Here is a 15229-nt window from a genome sequence, read left to right on the forward strand (position 1 = left end):
GTCTCCTAAACATATGAAATTTGTATTCATTAAATAAAAACCTTCAAAAAAAGAGAAAATATTGTATCCAAAACTGTCCACAATATACATTAAATATATACAAAATGCTAAACCCATAATTTGTGAGTTTGCAATTTTGTTTATGTAGTTCCACCCTAGATTTATTCAAGAAATATTCTATATTTACATCCATTCATTTTAAATTACAATGTGAATCAATTTTGTTTCTTCATATCTTGAGTCTGTTTTTCCAACACAACTAGATGGCCTATCCTTTGTGACTGGTGGTGCCTCCTTTAATAACATCCTATTATTTCAACATAGACAGGAGTTTGTCTCTAAACTCTCTATTATTGTTTTATTACAGCTGTGCTTCTTTGCATTTTTCAAAAGACTTTTAATTTTTGTGGTAGAGAATTAGGTTTAGTCCATGTTTTGTTTTCATTAAAGAGAATTCATCCAATGGTTAGATTTAAAACAGGTTTTACAATATAAAACATTTTCCTAATGGTTAAGGGAGTGTGAAAATTGAATGGATCATCTTGCAGGTAGTCCTGTTATTTGGATCTCCACTTATTAGAAAGGTCTGAGCAAATCCATTCATCTGGAATTTGGACTTAATTAATTGATCCACATCATTCCCTTTTGATGTTTAGTGATTCTAAGTAAGGAATAATTGAAAATGAGAGTGAGGAAATCTGAATAATCATTATATGGCTTGGAAAGTCAGTAAAAATGATGCCAACTTTTGTTGTAGAGTCATGAAGAAGAGTAACAGGTCAGAAGTGAGCTTTGAGGAATACTCCCTGCTGTTAAGGTCAGTATTTCTGGAAGTATGTGCAAAGATGAGTTCCAGAGCAGAAGAGAGGGAGATCAGACCGGTAAAGCCTTAGCAAAGGAATTCAAGATTGAGATAAGCAATGTATGCAACAATGAGTAGGCTTTAGTTCAGGTGCTGAAGGGATAACAAGAATTACCGTAGGATGTTGAGACATTATGAAATATGATACAGTGGGAATAGTTCAGTTGTCTTGGGAAACAAGTATTTCATTCTAGTAACTTTTCAAAAATAGGTGAGGAGATCATTTTCCAAGAGTGTGTGCAGAATGGTGTAGTGCCTTGCCACTTTGTTTCCCTCTTTTGGTTTAGTAACACAATTACTCTTTCAGCTCAGTTTTCTTTCATATCAACTGTGAATGAAATGCATTCCCCAAACTGGAAAGTTAACATTTAATAACATTTTCAAAGGCCATTTGTACAATATAAACTGTTGCAAGAATCTGTCATTATAATGAATTTCTTTACTCTGGAAGTTTGCAAAAAGTAGGCAGTAATTGGAGCTTTAAGACATTAATTATTTATTCACATGGCTCTAAGACATATTCCCTGTCAATAATGATAGATATTTTATAATTAACATTTAATCTCCAGATGCAAGATTTAAGATTCAAATCTATTCAAAATAGTCACATACTCAGGTGTAATTTCTTATCCTAGGAGGTTGATCATTTTGGTAATACCAACATTTGAAATGAGCTTCTCAATTGCTTTTCATAATAAAACCATAGAATGTTTTCATGCCAATTGTTTTATAAGCACAAGTTGCATGCATCCTGTAATTACCAAATTGAATATATATTATGATGCCAAGTCCAATGAATTGACATGGTAGTCTCTGTAATAATTTTATGCACAAAAGGGTTTAATTATACTGTAGTTAGCCTGCATTAGGATAAGTAATTTCTTCAAGATTTGATTGTGTTTGTAGTCTTCAATAAAGTTCAATTCATAGGAATTGAGCCAATGCATGAAGTATATGTTATCCATACATTTTCTGTTTAAGAATTTTTGTTTGAGAAATAGATTTACAGACAGAGAGAGGGAGAGACAGAGAGAAAGATTTTCCATCTGCGTGTTCATTCCCCAAATGGCCACAACAGTTGGAGCAGGACTGATCCAAAGCCAGGAACCAGGAGCTTCTCCTGGGTCTCCTATGTGATGTAGGGGCTCAAGCATTTGAACCAACTTCTGCTGCTTTCCCAGGTCATAGCAGAGAGCTGGATCTGAAGAGGAGCAGCAGGGACACAAACTGGCACCCATATGGGATGCTAGTGCTGCAGGTGGAGGCCTAGCAAACTACATCACAGTGCAGGGCCCTTCACATGCATTATTTTTTTAAATATTTCTTTATTTATTTGAAAATCATAGTTACACAGAGAGAGGAGAGGCAGAGAGAGAGAGAGAGAGAGAGAGAGAGAGAGAGAGAGAGAGAGAGAGACAGGTCATCCATCTGCTGGTTCACTCCCCAATTGGCCACAATAGCCATAGCTGAGCCGATCGAAAGCCAGGATCCAGGAGCTTCTTCTGGGTCTCCTAAACAGGTGCAGGGCCCAAGAACTTGGACCATCTTTTACTGCTTTTTCACGCCATAGCAGAGAGCTGGATCAGAAGTGGATCAGTCTTCTCTCTCTTTCTCTCACTATCCACTCTGCCTGTCAAAGAAAGAAAAAAAAAAAAGAAGTGGATCAGTCTGCTGGGGAGAGGGGGTCCAGCACCGTGGCTCACTTGGCTAATCCAATGCCTGCGGCACTGCCATCCCATATGGACACCAGGTTCTAGTCCCAGTTGCTCCTCTTCCAGTCCAGCTCTCTGTTGTAGCCTGGTAGAGCAGTGGAGGATGGCCCAAGTGCTTGGGCTCCTGCACCCACATGGGAGACTGGGAAGAAGCACCTGGCTCCTGGCTTCAGATGGGTGCAGCGCCAGCCATAGTGGCCATTTGGGGAGTGAACCAATGTAAGGAAGACCTTTTTCTCTGTTTCTCTCTCTCTCTCTCACTGTCTATAACTCTACCTGTCAAAAAAAAAAAAAAAGAAGTGGATCAGCAGGAACTCAAACTACTACCCATATGGGATGCCGAAACTGGAGGCAGCAGCTTTCTCTGCTACGCCACAGGGCTTCTGGCCCCCACATGTATTTTCAATGGACAATGAGCATAAGAGCATTTGTTAAGACTGTTCATTGTATGAGTGGTACAGGCAGGATTCCATCCCAGGTCAGTCTAAATTAAAACATTTTTGTACATTATACAGATTTGTAAATTAGTATGGGAATGAGTAAGGCAATCCAATTTTAAAGTGGCAAAGAGTAACGGTCAGAAGCTTGATTAGAGATTAATCATAGGAAGTGGCATGAGATCACTAGTGAGAAGCTGGGGTATCATTTTTGTAACTGTTTTTGTAGATGAAATAACCATCCTTATAGGGACTATAAAGAATCTAGAAAGATTTTATACTTTCTGATCCAGCTCTCTGCAGTGGCCTGGAAAAGCAGTAGAATATGGCCCAAGTCCCTGGGCCCCTGAACCCATATGGGAGACCTGGAAGAAACTCCTAGCTTCTGGGCTCAGATCAGCGCAGCTCTGGCCTCTCTCTAACTCTCTCTCTCTCTCTCTCTCTCTCTCTCTCTCTCTCTCTCTCTCTGCCTCTGCCTCTCTATAACTCTGCCTTTCAAATAAATAAATAAAATCTTTAAAAAAGAGAGAGATTTTATACTAATAAAAGTGCTATGATAAACTACAATAGTTTGGGGTTTAATTTTGACTAAAATATTCTAGGAAGACATTGAAATAGAACAAACAATTTAGGAAATATTGTTTTTGAAATCTAGGAATGGGGCAATAGAAATGAATGCTCATTGGTAAATAATTCTAAGTAAATAGAAAGAAAACCTCCAAAATAGAAAAAAATTATAAACTCTACTTTAAATGTTGGCAATTTTCTAATTCTGACAAGTGAGAATTTGAAAATAAGTCTAAAAGTTAGTACTTGGGATCTTTGGAAGATAGCAGAAACAGCAATAGTAATCGGAAAGTTAAATTTACTCAGATTAAGAGACTTGAACAGGAATTTAAATCAGTATAATTAGATATTGAAAAACTGTTAGAAATTTTATCATGAAAATTTGTCATTGTTTGAGATGAGCAGATTTTTGACAGTAAAATGCAAACATTTTATAAGATTAATAATATAATGCTTCATAATGTTTGTGGAGACAATGAGTTAAAAGATAAATCTATTTTGATGTATTTTTAATTTCATAGAGTTTTTTCTTAGTACATATTTTACATGAAGTTTTTGAATTTCCTCTGTGTACTGTGTCAAACACAACTCGTGTATCTTTGAACAAAGTGAGAGTCTGCATAAGAGAACTGCTTATTTTCTGGAAATTGATGTATCTCAACTGTTTTATAAATTCCAGTGATTGCAAGGGACATAGTTACTTCAGATATTGACTCAGATTATATTCATAGATATATAATGTAACCATATATTCCTTGATGAAATTTTGAATTCTTAAGGTATCTAAAATAAAATACAAACATATGAAAGCTATTTAGATATAATAAACCATTTTAACCAAGAGAGTATTTTATTGACTTCAGCCAAATAATAAAACAATTCACTTGAAATTATGAAGGAGATAGAAATGACAGTTATCATCTTTATCAAATGTAGTGAAAGAGGAAAATAAAGTGACATGCAATTACATTGGGAAGAGGAAATGAATTTTTGATTTTATATATCCCAGTATAATCAAAGAAAACTCATGATACTAAATTTTTTTAGAAAATCAAAATTTACCGAAACTTTATAAGCCATATGGACATTGGAGAAGTATTTTAAAAGAGTTTCAGCTTGCTTGCATTTAGAATGGGATAAAATGACTTTAATAATGTATTATAACAATGAAATTCTAAGAAAATGATTAACAAGAAAGATGGAAATATTTACTCCAAGAACATTTTGCTGCTTCAACAGATGATGCTGGGAAAATTGGATCTCCATGTGCAACATATGAAATAAAAACCCTATCTTACACCTTATGCAAAAATCGACACAAAATGGATCAAGGATTGAAATCAATGACTGAAACCATTAAATTAATAGAGGCAAACATTGCAGAAACTCTGCAAGACATTGGCACAGGCAAATACTTCTTGGAAAAGACCTTGTAAGCACAATCAAAGCCAAAATTGACAAATGGGATTACAACAAGCTAGGAAGCTTCTGCACTGCAAAGAAAACACTAAGCTAACAGAATTGGAGAAAATATTTGCAAACTATCTTACTGATAAAGGATTAATATCCAGAGCTTATAAAGAGTTCAAGAAACTCAAAAACACCGGTGCCATGGCTCAACAGGCTAATCCTCCACCTTGCGGCGCTGGCACACCGGGTTCTAATCCCGGTTGGGGCACCGGATTCTGTCCCGGTTGCACCTCTTCCAGGCCAGCTCTCTGCTGTGGCCGGGGAATGCAGTGGAGGATGGCCCAAGTGCTTGGGCCCTGCACCCCATGGGAGACCAGGAGAAGCACCTGGCTCCCGGCTTCGGATCAATGCGGTGCGCCGGCCGCGGCGGCCATTGGAGGGTGAACCAACGGCAAAGGAAGACCTTTCTCTCTGTCTCTCTCTCTCACTGTCCACTCTGCCTGTCAAAAATAAAAATAAAATAAAATAAAATAAAAAAATAATGAAACTCTAAAACAACAAAAAACCCAGTTTAGAATTGGGGAAAGGACTTGAACAGGCATTTTTTAAAAGAGGAAATTAAAATGGCCAACAGAAATTTGAAAAACTTCTCAGGATCACTGCCTATCAGGGAAATGAAAATCAAAACCATAATGAGGTTTCATCTCACCTCAGTTAGAATGGTTTTCATATAGAAATCAACAAACAATAAAAACTGGTGAGGATGTGAAGAGAAAGGCACCCTAATCCATGACAGGTAGGAATGTAAACTGGTAGAGTCATTGCAGAAGACCTGAGATACCTCAGAAAGCTGAAAACAGACATATCATATGACCCAACAATTCCATTCTTGGGAATTTATGCAAGTGAAATGAAATCAGCATCTGAAAGGGTTTACTGTAACTCAATACACAACACCTAAGATATGGAATCAACCCAGATGTCCATCACCTGATGGCTGGACAAATTGTGAGAATATATATAATATTGTCTATATATATATATATTTATCACATATATATCTCATATATATATATACATATATATATATATATATATATATATATATATATATCACAGAGTTTGGAATGTTACTCAACTGTAAGAAAGAATGAAGTCCTGTCTTTTGCAACAAAATGGATTCAATTGGAATCCATCATACTTAATGAAATAAGTCAGTCACAAAAAGACAAATACCATGTTTTCTCTATCTGTGGTAATTATAGAGTACCAAAATATGTAATTCATGGGAGTGAAATTGGCTTTTTGAGATTTGATGATTGTTTACAGCCCTTGTCTCTATTATTGAGGAGGTGTTTTTTCTTCTTACTATTTGTTTAATTTTTTACTTAGTGTAGAATTAATTTTGCAAGTATAAAATGACTGAGAAGAGATAATTGTAAACATTTAAGGAAGGAATGGGAAAGGAAGGTAGAAGGAATGTGGAGCATGGGTGAAAAGAAGGTCAGGGTGAGAAATATCACTATGCTCCTAAATCTGTATATATGAAATTTATTCACCTTAAAAGTTTAAAGAAATGAAAAGGACAAAATGGTAGAATTTTATTTTAAAAATTTCAGAAAAAATAAAATTCAGATATTGTCTTGAATGAGAAGATATCATAAAATGTTTCTTAATATGTTAATTAAGATGTCTTCTGGATTATTTATATAATGAAATGATTCTATATGTAGTATAAATAAAATACATTGTCAAGTGTCATCAAAAAATATTGTAAAGAGGCCAGTGTTGTGGTGTAACAGGTAAAGCTGCTGACTGATCCAGCTCCCTGCTGGATCCACATAGAAGAATCCACACAGAAGGAAGAACATATGCTATTTGTATTTCTATGTCTGGTGTATTTCACTTAATATGCTGTCTTCCAATTATGTCAATTTTGCTGCAAATGCCAGAATTTAATTGTTTTTTACAGCTGAAGAATATTCTGTTTTGCATATGTAATTCATTTTTTATCTAGTCATATACTGGTAGGCACCTAGGTTGATTCCAAGTCTTGGTTGTTGTGAATAATACTGCAATAATCATGGTGGAGGAGGTATCTCTTTAATGTAAAATCTTCATGTTTTTGATTATATAACCAATGATGAGATTATTGGACCAAAAGACAGGTCTATTTTGGTTTTTAATGGAGTCTCCCTGCTGTTTCCAAAGTGCCTGTACAAAGTTACATTCTTTACAACAGTGATGGAAATTCCTCTTTCTCAGCATCCTTGCAGCCATGAAAGACACATATAACTGATAAAAATATTAAAAGTAATTTCTGCTTAGAGATATTCAAAATTTAACAAAATATTATTTTATCAGATAGGTAATAGCATTTTTAAAACTTTCGGGGAAAATTTTTGAAAATCTAAATATAAGCAGTCTTCAAAAAGTTTATGGACAATGGATGTTGTGTAAGATCTATGCTTGGATTTTACTCACATTATGGGAGGTAACATACTCTCTCACACCCAAGACTACTCCTTTAAATGTTAATCAAATACAAAAAATAGCATCATGCAACATTTACAGTGTTGACCAAACATCTGGACTTCATAGCTTAGCCAAGTTGACACATAAACCAGCACAGATGGTGGACTGTCTGAGTTCTCAGTGGTTATTACAAGGTAATTCATATTCTCCACATGAGTTTAGGTGCAGATTTACTTTTCAGTTATAATCTCAATTGAATAGAAAGTGCATATAATGGTGTCTCAGTATCCTGGAGAGATTGATTTCAGTACCCAACCCCCATGGATATCAAATTCTCAGAAACTCATCTCCCTTAAATAAAGTGGTATAGCATTTGCACCCGATCCATTTTGAATCAAATAGGCTTACCTTTTAATTAACTTTTCACAAAGTTTTTGAAGTATACTCATGTGTGTATGTATGCGTGTGTGCATGTATAGGTGTACATACATCCTATTGGTTCTTTGTCTTTGGAAAATCCTCATAAACACATCATCCAACTAGGTGGAAGTAAAATTAAGCTTGGTCTCTGGTTTCATGATTTTCATTTGGGCAATTTTAGTTCCTGAAAAAATTATGGACATTGAGTTCCCTTAATTATCCTTAAAAATTTCTGAGAATGAAATTTATAGAAGGCATTGGACCTTCTGGTAAATGTTTTCTTAAGTTGTTATCTAATGGTTGAAACTGTTTGCTAAGTATTCATGTAATATTGCTGTTGTCAGCAAGCGATCTAGGACTTGCTCCCTCATTTCTCTATTCTAAGCCCAACTTGTTCTTTCATTTCTCTATTCTCCTCAAGGTAGGAAACTAATTCTATTATAAAGGAATCTGTAGGATGCACAATTTAATCTTTAGACCTTATAAAAGAGATGGCTAACATTTTTCTGTAATAGCATAGCCAAAATAAGAGCTTAAATAATAATCTCATAGCTAGATTTACTTCGCCATCAGCGAAGTAAACGGTAAGTAGAAAAAACCTCCCTTTCAGACCAAAGGGAAAGAAAGTTTTTAAGTGAGAATATAATTTTCCTCATGGGCATTGTCTACCTTAGAAAAACTACTACAGAACATGCCTGTGACTATAGACTTGTAGTTCAGGCCACCGAAGATTAGAGATGGGACTTGGGCACTCCCTTGACTTGCATCCTCTGGTCTGCTTTAACACAAACCAGGAGGAAAAGAAAGCTAGGCATCAGAAGCAATGGGTGGCAGGCCTATTAATGGCTGATCTGTACAGTGATCTGCCCTCCAGGAGACCCAACAGGCCAGTCCACTGCAGTGGCTTTCAATGTGGTAAGCCTGGGCTTCAGCAGAAGTCAACTTGTGAAGAGCCCTGGCAGCTCTGCCAAGAATCGGATCACTGGAAATGGACCTGCCCTGGAGTCAAAGGATGCCCAGGTCAGAGCCACAGATCTTATTGGCTCTAAGCTGAAAAGCCCTTCACTTAGCCCAACTTCCAAAGTGACCACTTCAGCTGAGGGGATGGCCAAGTAGGGTCAGCAACATTGCAGGCAGAACTGTAAATTTCTTGTTAGAGATGCCCCCTGCCTTTACCTGGCCAACTCTCCTCCCAGGCCAGCCAAGTAATGAAAGTCAACAGAGTGCCTTCCCCCAGGAGGTTCACACCTCCCTTAGGATGTACCCCACGTGAAGAGATAGGTAGGTCTGGGCCTCTTAACTTACAAGGCCTAAAGCCCACCAGATTATTATCAAGCCCCTTCTGTCAGGTTCTATTTGCCTCTCAATCAGAAAACTTAACTGTAGCTTAGACAGCACCTTTCTTAGCTCCTCTAACAATGACTCTGTCCTTGGTTCTAGACCCTGCCTAGTGCACTTGGGCCTCATTCCTTCGTAATCATAACCTCTTCTCTACCTCCAGTGGCTCTACTCCCAATCTGTGTGTACTGATGGTCCTCTTCCCCACTTAATGTTGTATAATTGTTCAGACCTGGTTAATGCCACTCTTAGGATCATTGGTTACTATCCTCACTCTGTCTTTTATGACCTTGTCTAAATATGATCAGAGTCGGTGAACTTGGAAGGCTTCCATAGCCTTGGCAACTCATGACGAGAGCCTAGGGTGGTTACTGGCACCATAAACTAGAGTGTCAATTTGTTGGGTCAACAATAGGAGTCACTGTGCACTTGCTCCTCATGTGGGATCTCTGTCCTTAATGTGCTGTCCATTTTGATTTAATGCTATAACTAGTACTCAAACAGTATGTTTCACTTTGTGTTTCTATGTGGGTGCAAACTGTTGAAATCTTTACTTAATGTATACTAAATTCATCTTCTGTATATAAAGAGAATTGAAAATGAATCTTGATGTGAATAGAAGGGGAGAGGGGGCGGGAGAGGGGAGGGTTGTGGGTGGGAGGGAAGTTATGGGAGGGGGAAGCCATTGTAATCCATAAGCTGTACATTGGAAATTTATATTCATTAAATAAAAGTTTAAAAAAAATTTCTGAGAATGAGATTTCCCCTCAGGGCCCTTAGTCTCAGAAGCTGCAATTTCTTTTTTTTTAAACTTTTATTTAATGAATATAAATTTCCACAGTACAGCTTATGGATTACAATGGCTTCCCCCTCCCATAATTCCCTCCAACCTGCAACCCTCCCCTTTCCCTTTCCCTCTCCCCTTCCATTCACATCAAGATTCGTTTTCAATTCTCTTTATATACAGAAGATCAGTTTAGTATATATTAAGTAATGATTTCAACAGTTCTATTCATCATCTCATCGCTACTCAGAGCCCCCAAGATACTCTTGCTATTAAGAATGATGGATGAGCTGGTGCCGTGGCTCAATTGGCTAATCCTCCACCTTGCGGCGCCAGCACACCGGGTTCTAGTCCCGGTCGGGGCACCGGAATCTGTCCCGGTTGCCCCTCTTCCAGGCCAGCTCTCTGCTGTGGCCCAGGAGTGCAGAGGAGGATGGCGCAAGTCCTTGGGCCCTGCACCCTCCTGGGAGACCCGGAGAAGCACCTGGCTCCTGGCTTCGGATCAGCACGATGCGCCGGCCGCAGCTGCCATTGGAGGGTGAACCAACGGTAAAGGAAGACCTTTCTCTCTCTCTCTCTCTCACTGTCCACTCTGCCTGTCAAAAAATAATAATAAAATAAAAAAAAATAATGATGGATGAAGAACATAAATTTAATACTTCGGTCCTGAAATCATCTCAAATATTCATTCATAAGCATGTGGCAAATAGATTGAGCTTTGATCAATGGCTGAAAATAGAGGCCTTTATTTGTCCACATCAGAGAAGAAACAGCAAAGAAAAATCCCATTTCCAGGAGTAATAACCTCTGTGCTTTAGAGTCCCATTTGGAAATCAGGTGATAATTGAGCTTTGAGGGATACAAAGCAAAAGTTAAAAGAAACATGGGATTAACCATCACTGCACAGCATTTTAGAGTCACTTAGCAGAATGATTGCTCAAATGGACTACGCTTCTGATATTGTCTACACTTTGTGAATAACAGAAAGTATATCGCTAATAATCATTTACCTACTTCTAAGAAGGTCAGAATGTTCTAAAAACTAAAAGCTTGGCAAGCTGACCACTGACTAGCACTATTTCAGCTAGAGATATTGTTATGAAGACTAGGTGACTGATCTATAGCAGTGGTTTTCAAATGGTAGTGCTGGATCATAACCATGTAGGAGAATTGAAAAAACACAGATGTTCCACTCCAAGAGTTTTAGATTTAGGATGTCTGAGATGGAGTCTGCAGTTTGGCATTTTTAGAAAATCTCCATAGGATGCTGAGTGTTTCTGATACATGGATTATACTTTCAGAATCTGTGACTACAGAAAATGCAACCGAATAAATAAATTAATGGCAAATTTTGTTTCCACCTGGGTTTAGTACATAGTCAATAGACATTTTGTAAACATCAAATATGTGTTTGATGGGTGCTGTGAAAACAGATGAGATATAGTTATTGCCATCAAAAAACCGACCATCCATTTGGGTTATGAAAGCTCATACGTTTGTTTGTAGTAAAGAACAAGCCTTGGGCATAATAGGCTATGTGACACAGATAAAAGGTTTACTTTAAGTTCATAGATAAGGGAGAGAATGAGTACTCTGGTAACCAGCTTTGAAGTGGATACTTGAACTGGGCCTCAAAGAACTGGATCAAGGAGCTGCCTTTGTGGTGCACTGGGGTAAGCCATTACCTGCCTAGTGCCCCATCTGCCAGCACCAGAGACCAATATAAGGTTCCTAATTTGGCACCATTCCCAAGGAGATTGGACAGCTACTTGGTGGCACGATGATTACCTTGGATGCCTTCCTTGACAGAAGGGCAATATTTTGTCCTAAATGGAACAGATATTCTTGCATCTACCTTTTTGCATACAGTGATTCTGTCAAAACCATCTTCAGTGAACTTACAGAAGGTCATATTCATTGTCATGGTAGTCCATATAGCATTAGTTCTGATCAAAGAACTCACTTCTTAGCAAGTAGGTATAGCAGTGGGCTCATGATTAAGGAATTCATTGGCTTTTCCATGTTGTTCATGATCCTGAAAGCAGCTGGCTTGAAAGAATGATGGAATGGCTTTTTGTGGACTCGGTTACAGCACCAGGTAGGTATGTGTTCTGAATCAGCATCCTCTACATGATGCTGTTCTTCCCATAGGCAGAATTCCCAAGACTAGGAATCAGGGAGAATGGAATCATTCACTACCAAGTCTAGCGATTCATGAGAAAAATCTTTGCTTCCTTTCCCCCATGGCCTTGTACTCTGCTATCCTAGCTTCCATAGCAATGATTCCATTACTGACCACACTGGGATCCTTATACATCTGAATCAACAGGCAAAGAAAAGCATTATAATAGTGGCTGGGCAATTGATCCTGACAACTGATGGCAAATTGGACTGCTTCTCCACAAGGGAAGGAAGGAAGAATCCATGTGAAATACAGGTCTCTTAGGGTGTCTCTTAATATCATCATGCCCCTCATTAATGTCAATGGGAAACAATAACAATTGGACCCATCTAGGCAGGACTACTAATAGCTTGTACCATTCAAGATTAAGGATTTGGGTCACTCCAGCAGGCAAAAAGCCATGATAAACTGAGGTGTTTGTCAATGACAAGAATATAGAATGAACAGTAGAAGACTGTAGTTATGAATATTAGCTATAAACCTGTTGTTAGTTACAGAAATGAGGACTGTAATTGTCATGGAAGTTTCTCCCTTATTTTGTTATGACTGTGTTTATATGTGGATAAAGTATTGAATAAAATGAAAATAATTTATGTAAAAATAAATAAAAATAATTTTTTTCAAAATAATAAAAAAATTTTGTGAGTCTGGCAGAAGATTTAAATTAGCACAGTAGGAAATTCAGAATATTAAACAGAAAAATCTATGGTAAATGTGATAGGGAGGACATATAAATTTAGTAACAATGTGAAGAATAAATTGGAGTCTGGAAATAAAAGATTCCCTATGTGCCAGGAGCTAAATACTCACTGGAGGATCCTCAGGTGAAAAGATCTATGCCAAAATTAGACTTGTTGCAATTAGAGAGTAGGAAGTCGATGTATAACATTCCCTACAGAAAATGATTGATTTTAGTGCCATAAATAAATGAGAAAAGGTGGAACTTCTGATTTTGGGTAATCATCAAGAAAGGTAGTTCCATTAAAGGCAAAATATTTTTAGAAGTTTTGCCAGAAAGGTGTTTTTAATTTTAGTCACACAGATGTGAGATTATAGCACAAGAGAATTATCTGGCTGTGATTTGTAGAGTCAAGGAGAGGAGTACATGACATAATTGGAAAGAAGTTAACAGTAGTTTGTTATTTAAAACAGTACACATGAGAAAAAATATTTACTTGTGCACATTTACTACTGAAGTTTTACTTGCGCATCTTCCATAGCCAATAAGACCACAAGCTGGAATTTAATGAGAGAATTTAGAAGAGGGGCAGAGTCCAGGAATGGAGTCTAGGAAAAGCTTCTGAGAGTTTGGATAAAGGCAGCAGAATAAATGAAGAAAGAATATGAGAGATAAACGAGTAAAAAGAGGATGAGGGTGATATTGAAAAGAGTTTGAAGAAGATGGTAAGTTGTGGCAGCAGAGTTAATGAAAACAATGATGGGGAAAAGTCACTGGGCTTCACAGAAGAAAATATTAAATCTCTCATAGAAGGGAGCAGACTGGAAGGGATAGATGAAGAATGTGCCAGAAAGAACAAAGTAAAAATAATGAATGATGTCTCACTGGAGGGACCTAATGACTAAAGAGAATAATAATAATAAAAAAAACTCATCCTCTGAGACTGGATTGAAAACACAGCAAGATAAGATTTATTTTGATATAATCAAATATTCTTCCAAACTGTAATATGTTACTTTTTGCATAAATCTATAAATATTAAATATTTATCACACATAATGTAATTTATTATTATAAATTAAACATGTATTGAAAGTACACAACAAATGAACATTGATTTTGAACTAATGGCATTTCCATTAATATTATGATTTATTGGATTTTTATGTGGATACTTTATACAAAGAAAAAATCTAATAAATGTGAGTTATAAATTATCTATTAGGATGACATAGTGCCTGGATTCTTTTTGTTCCCTTGTATGATTTTAATTTTTTTTCATACAAATGAAGGTTAGCATCCATACTTCCTTTTCCCTTGTGGTAGGAAGTTTGCATGGAGGATGGAGAATGTAGGAGTCAAGCTATTTTTGGAGTGGAAACAAACAGAGGCTTTCAGATTTGAAGAGTTTCAGGTGTAGGAAACAACTTTGATTCAAATAAGAAAAAATGGCCAGGGGCCAGCGCTGTGGCTCACTTGGTTAATCTCTCACCTGCAGTGCCGGCATCCCAAATGGGCGCCGGGTTCTAGTCCCGGGTGCTTTTCTTCCAGTCCAGCTCTTGCTGTGGCCCGGGAGGGCAGTGGAGGATGACCCAAGTCCTTGGGCCCCTGAAGCCACATGGGAGACCGGAAAGAGGCTCCTGGCTCCTGACTTCGGATCAGCACAGCAGCGGCCGTAGAGGCCATTTGGAGAGTGAACCAATGGAAAGAAGACCTTTCTCTCTGTCTCTCTCTCACTGTCTAACTCTACCTGTCAAATAAAAAAAAAAAATGTGCTTTACAAAAAATGGCCAAAGAATCAGTGGTATACTGCTAAGAAGCAGGGAATAGGAATATATATGTAAAACTTATTTAAAAAAAGATTATTTATTTGAAAGGCAAAATGGCAGAAAGAGGAGGAGAGACAGACACACAGATCTTCCTTCTGCAGGTTTATGTCCCAATTTCTTGCAACAGCCTGGGTCAGGGTGAAAACAGGAGCCTGGAATCCAATTGATTTTCACACATGGGAGGCAGGGAATCAAGTACTTGAGCTATGGACCACTGATTCCCAGATGCATAAGCCAGGAACTAGGTAAAAAAAAATGCACACAAATAATATGGGATTGTAGACACTTGCCCGAAATCTTAATTGTATCATCATATAGTTTGGAAATATGTCAATCACTTTATGGATAGTATGGAGCCGACAACATAGGTGTAGATTTTACAGATGAAGGCTCATGGTACAAAAGTCTTGAATTTTATTTAAAGTGTGACAGAGCAATCACTGATGCTAACACAAAACATGGGAGCACAAATGGAAGGGAGAGTGTGGGAAAGAACACATTTATAGTGAATTTTACATTTTACTGAATGTGGTA

Source organism: Lepus europaeus, chromosome 2 (assembly GCF_033115175.1).
Source record: "Lepus europaeus isolate LE1 chromosome 2, mLepTim1.pri, whole genome shotgun sequence".
NCBI lineage: Eukaryota > Metazoa > Chordata > Mammalia > Lagomorpha > Leporidae > Lepus > Lepus europaeus.